The following is a 7,797-nucleotide window of genomic DNA, read 5'->3' as shown; positions in this document are numbered from 1 at the left end:
GATGAAGGATCTATGGTGATAAGCAAAATATACACCAGTATGGTTATGGGCCACGGCCGGTTCAGGCACCCTCTCCTCTGTCCAGAGAACAATCTGGGGGATCTCTCCTTGGACCTGGGATCCCATATATAATCAAGTCTCCTGTAAACCCTAAAATGACTCCCTTAGTTGAAATATATTCTTCCCTGATCCCATATTCATCCTTCCTCCCTCTCCCCCCCATCCCAGGCCACCGAGCTTTCCCCATTCCTCCCCTACTCCCTTCTCTCTAACCCTCTCCCCTTCCATCAACCCTCCCCCCCCCCCCATGCACCCGAGGTTACCTGGGACTCTTGTCTATTTCCTACCTCCTGGTGGATAGCTAAATAATCTTCATCAGGTTCATCTTCTTATTTAGCTTCTCTAGGATCACGAATAATAGGCTCTAAGACCTTTAATTATGGTTAGAATCCACTTATGAGTGAATACATACCGTGTTCCTCTTTTTGGGTCTGGCTTACCTCACTCAGTAAAGCGTTTTCTATTTCCACCCATTTGCATGCAAAATTCAAGATATCATTGTTTTTTACCGCTGAGTAAAACTCTAATGTGTATATGTTCCACACTTTTTTTAACCATTCTTCTATTGAGGGGCACCTAGGCTGTTTCCAGGTTCTGGCTATTACAATAGTTACATAGTGCTGCTATGAACATAGTTGAACAAATGCTTTTGTAGTATGTTAGGGAATCTCAAGGGTATATTCCCAAGAGTGGTATTGCTGAGTCCTGAGGGAGGTTGACTCCCAGTTTCCTGAGAAACCGCCACACTGATTTCCACAGTGGCTGCACGAGTTTGCATTCCCACCAACAATGGATGAGTGTTCCCCTCACCCCACATCCTCTCCAGCATAGGCTATCGTTGGTGTTTTTGACTTTAGCTATTCTGACAGGTGTAAGATGGTATCTCAAAGTGGTTTTGATTTGCATTTCCCTGATCGCTAAGGAGGTTGAGCATGTCCTTAAGTGTCTTCTGGCCATTCGAAGTTCATCTGTTGTGAATTCTCTGTTAAGTTCAGTACCCCATTTTTTAATTGGGTTAATTAGAGTTTTAGTGTCTAGTTTGTTGAGTTCTTCGTATATTTTGGAGATCAGACCTTTGTCTGATGAGGGATTGGTGAAGATCTTCTCCCAGTCAGAAGGCAGCCTTTTTGTCCTACTGACAGTGTCCTTTGCTTTACAGAAGCTTCTCAGTTTCAGTAGATCCCATTTTTTCATGCCAACCATCTTTCACTGTATTTTGCTGTGCCTAGATTTGAATTTGGATCTGCATTTTGGGAGCAAAAGCTAGAATGAAACGGAACAGAATGGTTTTATACATTAGGAGACTGTGCAACTAGAGGGAGAGACAAGCGATAGAACCTAGACAAATGGAGTTTTGTGGGGGAAACAAAACCATAGTATAACAAGGTGGAGTTTGGGGATAAGAAATAGCTCCTGGGTGGTTTCTGTCTTGAGTGTTTCCTTTGTGCAGTGCAAGGCAAGTACTCTTACCCTCTCTTTCATAGACAGTTATCACAAAAATGCATGTTTTTCTCTAATGTGATTTCGTGCATGAATTCTTTTGGAGAACACACGGGGAATACAATTGGTATTTTTGAGGTGTTGGAGAAAATCGACTGCTTATACAAATAAAAAATTGAAAGCTAAGAGCTGACATCAAAATTCTTATTTTAGTGTCCATGAAGGAATTCTGATTGGTTCATTTTGCTTTTAGTTTCTGTCTGGTACCAATGAACAATAGCAGGTGATGGCTGGTTGCTATACATTGAGAATACAGCTGTTCCTCTCCTCCCTATCTCTGTGTGTGCAGAACTCCTAGCAAACCAGGGAACAAATGCTTAAATATTTAAAACAATCTCAGTTCTAACTCCTTAACTCACAACAATATTATTGTTGCTACTAAAACGTTGACCAAGTATTTAAATTTAAACAAATTAAATCTCCTGGATTTTGTCCTTTGTTAAGGATAGAATGAAAACAGAAAAAAAATGATTGGCCACAGATGTATATGAATATGAGAAATGAGTAGGTAGTTTCATACTCAAACTTAGAAAATTATTTTAAAATCATTAGTTTTTATCACATTTATAGTTTGTAAGAAATTTAGATGTTTGTGACCAATTATGTGGAAAGTTATTATTGGAAGTCTTTGAAAGGTAATTATAGTACAAGGAATTAATTTATTTGCTTTGGGAGTAATTGCATGAATAAAATCTTTTAAATTTTAATGAAGTTGTTATTTTAAACAGTAACCATAGTATTAACATCAGGAGGCTCAGACCTGTGAGACCCACGGTCTATGAGTTGTTTGAAGGCCTGATTATGCCGTATGCTGCTTGCTCAAATCACTTCACTGACTCTATTTTTGTTGAATGTGAATGTCTAATTAACAGGACTTGCTTCATGTTGCATCCAGAATAATGTTAAAATGTACTTTATAATAATGTTCTAAAAAGGTTTTCCCCAGATTCTAGTGAGAAAATAGTATTCAAAAATTAAGAATATAGCTATAGAAAATATAACGATGGTTGAAAACATAAAGATGTGAAATTTGTTTCTGAGAAGAATGTTGCCTGGGTATTCTGAGTAAATCTATGTAAATTTAAAAAATATTTTAGCAGAGAATTTAAGCGTAGTGGAGGAAGATGTGTGGTTTTCCAAAGTGCTTTATTTCAGTGGATTTCACTTTCCTTTATCTTCCTACTCCTCCCTCGGGAACCACAAAGGTATAAAGTCTCTAAATCACCCTTAAATGTAGACCTAAAAAACGCTTTGCCCGGTTTTAGATTGCTTGCCTAGATTACGTTAAGGTTATAAAAACACTGTGGATCGGTCTACCAAATTCACTGTTAGGACAAAAGAGAACAAAACAGACTAGGCTACTTTTAGGTTAATTTACATCAGTATTATATACAATGTGTAGTGGGGAAGGATATAATTCCAACTACAGATAGAGAAAAAATTAGTTGGAAAAAACTTGGAAAATCATCAAAAAGCTATTAGAAGCTTATTGAAACTTCAACTCACCCCCCCTTCCCTCATTACTGCAGGAAATCCATGCTCGGGTTGTTTCAGGTGGCTCAGTCCAGTGGCTACTTTGTACCTCCCTGTCTCAGCTAGCAATGGACAGTCGTCTGAAAAGAAAGTGTTTATCTTAACACCATGTTGAAAATGCAGAGGCAGGAAAGATTAATGTCTTTTGAACGGTCCTGGGATGGGAGATAACACTTTCTCTTATAAAGTGGTGAGAGGAATATCTTCCACCTTTTTTTTTTCACAAGAAGCAAAATGAAATTTCAAGCTTAACTACCAGTGGACATCATATTGAAAACTCCAAGAAGCAGGTAGGAAAGAACGGCAGCCAGTTTCAGCTCCAGGGGAAACCGTGTTATGACTTTGGTACCCAAGGGAAAATGTGCCAACACTTGAACTCCATACTCTGATAAACTACTTTAAGACATTCTGTACTGCAGATTGGATATAGGGTCTTGAGCACATGAGGCAAGAGCATTAATATGTTAGCACTGAGCTACATTCCCAGCCTCCTTTTCATTTTATATTTGGAGATAGGATCTCACTATTGTGTAATGACTCTGAGCTCATTCTATGGCCCAGACATATTCAGACCTTGTGACCTTTGTGACTCCCTATTCCAGATAGCTAGGATTGCAGGCTTGTGCTGTCAAGCTGACTCAATTTAGCTGCCTTTGAAAATAAGGCATGGGTGTCATATTAAATAAGGTACTTATATTTTTTGATCTTTTGATATTACACATAATTATCAGGTGTGATATAACAAATATTATATTGGTTTCATGCTATAGGTTTCAATCTTTGTGTTTTGCAAGTATATTTATACATATATGAATAAGCATGTGGATGAGTGAGCATGTGTGTACTTGTATGAATACACACACACACACACACACACACACACACACATATATATATATATATAGTTTATGGAAGTGATGTAGACCTGATTAAATTAGCAAATAATAAATGCATTCTGACCAGTAACCTTCGCTGTCCAGAATTAATTTAACTCTTTCTTTAGATAGATGATAGATGAACATCAATTTACATGTATAGCTGCTCATCTGTTTTCTATTTTCCTATTTTGACTTATCAATTTTTGTTTTAATGTATTCTCAAAATTATGATATGTAAAACTGATTACTTAAAACACTAAAGAAAATAATAATATTCTTCTTACCCCCTTTTTCCTCTTTTCCTTTTTCTTAGATTCTAACTCTCTTTTGTCCTATAATTTTCTGAAATACTGTATGTTTGCCCAATACTTACTTTCTCCAAGTACTGTTTTCACTGTTTTAAATATATCTGTTTATTTGCTCAGTGATCTGATAATGCAAATGCCACTATAATTTCTATTTTATGGAGGAGGGGACTGTATACCAGAGGCTGAGCCATTAGTGACAGGCCTTCTGGCTATCAAGGGTAGAGGGAATGAATTCAGGGATAGAAACAGTGGGAATCCAGCAGCATGGTGTTATACTGAGTTAGCCTCTTGTTACTTTTAGCTGTTAAAAAGCGCAGTCTTATGTGAAATGCCCACTATTTATTTCTCATTAAGAAAAGCTTGTCTCCTGGAGTTCACTTTTATTTTATTATTTGGATCAACATATTAAAAGAGGAAACAAGAAAAGGACAGGACAACCGTGCAATGTCTCTAGGTGGATTTGGCCAGTGAAACGAGAGCCACTGTTGTGTGGCTCTGTTTGTGCGCTGCAGGAATTACCAGTTGATCAGAACACAAATGATCTTTAGGACATAGCAGGGGCTTGCATTTAGATTTAAGAGAAACAAATTTAGAAAACGTCCTAAATGGACGTTTCTTCGTGGAACCAAGCTTTCCTGAAGAACAATGAAATTGTCTCTCAGTTTCCTGAATTTCCTGAATTTTCCTGATAACTATTATTTCAACTTCGCTGTGATGAATTTCTTTTCTTAAGTAATTATTTTTCATTGTCTTATAGTTTCAATTTCCTATGCGCTCCGTGGCCCCTGGCTGTGACACAGCTGCCTATCTGGCTAATTATTTCCATGTGCTCTTCGTTTCAGACCTGTCTTGTCTTCTCTCTTTCCTTCCCTGCTGAGTTTCAGCTTGCTCTGCCCACTGGATAAGCTAGGAGGCCCACCTGCCCTCACACATCCCTAACCCAAGGAGTCCATCCTCTCGTGTCCGCGGGTGGTCTTCCTCCGGCATCAGCAGACAGACTTCACTGTCAAAACTCAGGAACTGACTACTTTGTTCTCAACTGCCAGCAAATTTACTGTAGAAAACTTTAAAAGAGAACTGAGACTAAAACTTTATGTTAAAAATAAATGAGAGAAACAGCTGACCTGAGCTAGTGGGAGATCGCTAACTCCAGACTGACAGCTGGAGAAACTAGGCCCCCTGAATGTGGGTGAGAGTTGTATGGCTTGGACAGTTTGTGGGGTCACTGACAGCGGAACCAGTATTTATCCCTAGTGCATGAACTTGCTTTTTGGAGCACATTTCCTATGAAGGGATACCTTGCTCAGCATAGATTGGGGGGGGGGGGGCTTGGTCTTGATTCAAGTGATGTGACAGACTTTGTTGACTTCCTATGGGAGGCTTCACCCTTTCTGAGGAGTGGATGGGGTTGGGTTAGGGTGAAGGTGGTGGGAATGGCAGAAGGACAGGGAGAGGAAACTGGGATTGATATATAAAATAAAATAGATTGTTGAAAAAATTAAAATGAAAAATAAATGACAGATGTGGTTTTATGATGCAGGAATCTTGGGAAGCTCACTTGCCATAATTTTGTTCAATTTATTTTTTCACGACTCATAACCTATAGATGAATTGAACCTGTAATATTGTAGTAGTTACACAAAGGGAAAATATAATCTTACTAGACCTTAGTGTCCATAAGTATTTCATATTAAAACATGATCATTAAATATTTCTATCTCCTTCCCACCTGCTGTATTACACATACTTTCTTTTATATTTCCATATTTCTAAAGTCTAGATAGTTTTGATTTCCAACTTCTTAGAAGCTGTTAAAGTGTGTTTCCTTCTTGGTAGATAAGAAAGCAGAGAAGAAGCAGTCAAGAGCAATCTTTGCACTGATTTCAAAGAGCACCCGAGTCTTTGAAAAGCATCCACAGGTGCATCACAAACTCAGTCTCACTCTACACAGCTGTAGGGAATCCAGGAGTTTGCCCAGAAGTTAAAGGTATGATGTAACCTCAGGTGTGCTAGCGCTACAGTGACAGCCATGTCTAAGGTAATCTATTCAACGAGATAATGTCATAGGACTGCTGGACCTTCAGAAAACATGGATGGAGAGAATGACATAGAAACCATACTCAATAGCACTCTGAAAGTCCAAATTTAAAGTGTGCTGTGGGACCTATAGCACATATTGTGAGTGGAAGAACACACAAATAGACACCGAGAAAAGCAATGGACAAGTGGTCCCCACGGAAGTGTCCTTGGTTATTAAAAGGTTGAGTAGGGAGTTTATCACCTGATAAAGTTACTAGACTATTAGGTCCCATTCTCTTTAAAAAAATAGTATTAATGCTTAAAAATGCAAACAACTTTGTTGCTCTTTGTGCTGAAGGCCATTTGCACTTGTGCCTGAATATTAGGCCATTTGCACTTGTGCCTGAATATTTTACATGGCCTTGATCTAATCTTAAAAAGATTAGCCATGAAATCAGCTATTAGCTACTTAAACCTTTTAGATTTTTACTTTTTTGACTTACTTTTTTATATAATATTTTTGCACTCTCTTCTTTGATCAATATGTTATCATGATTGATTTTAAAATATTTATATATGTAAAAATAGCAGTCCTGGAGAAATCATGTTAGGTAACAGTTTACGATGTTTTCCTCGGTAACGGACCCTGCATTCCTGGAAGAAGTTGTTGTTGTAGCTTGTAAGTGCTGGCAGATGCTGCTTTTGTTTCTGTTGGCCCCTGCCTTAACACTTTTTTTTTTTGAGATTAGTCTTTGGTTATGAACATGTATGCATAAATAAGTATTCTTGTCTCACACATGCAGTTTAGAAGTTGATATGATTATAATCTGGGCAAGAAAATGCTTAAACATTTACAGAATTTTGTAAGAAGCCATTTCAATGAAGTACTTTTTAAAGTGCCAGCCAGTGCTGTTTTCTGCCATTTCCTAGGGAAGGTGGATGATATAGATTGTCTACATTACAGCAAATATCTTTGTTTATAAAATCACGTTTTTATCAGGTTTTCAGATATATATTGTCTACGAAAGAGCAAATGATTTGTCTTTTATTGTTTTTATTGTTTTAGCTTTGCTTCTTCTCACATACATTACATACTAGCTGGAAACTTGCCCACAATCATAACACTCAATTAGGCCCCTTCTGTCTTTCATTCTTGATGTGGGAGAATTGTCTGTATTCTGTCAATCATATTTTAATAAAACGCTGATTGGCCAGGCAGGCAGTATAGGCAGGAAAGCCAGACAGGAAGTAGAGGTGGAGCAAAGAGACCGTGAGTATTCTAGGAAGCTCCCTCTGCAGTTCTGCCCAGACCACCGGAGAGGAAAGATGTAAGCTGCCCCGCTGGAAAAGGTACTGAGCCATGTGCTAACGTAGATAAGGATAATGGGGTAACATAAGTTATAAGAGCTAATAAGTAGCCTGACCAAATGGGCCAATCAGCTTTATAACTTATAGAGATCTCTGTGTGATTGATTTTCTCTTTGGGGCATGCTGGCTAT

The sequence above is a fragment of the Myodes glareolus genome, chromosome 20 (genome assembly GCF_982192425.1).
Source record: "Myodes glareolus chromosome 20, mMyoGla1.1, whole genome shotgun sequence".
Taxonomy (NCBI): domain Eukaryota; kingdom Metazoa; phylum Chordata; class Mammalia; order Rodentia; family Cricetidae; genus Myodes; species Myodes glareolus.
The sequence above is the reverse complement of the archived record's forward strand: the minus strand, read 5'-3'. Positions refer to the sequence as shown.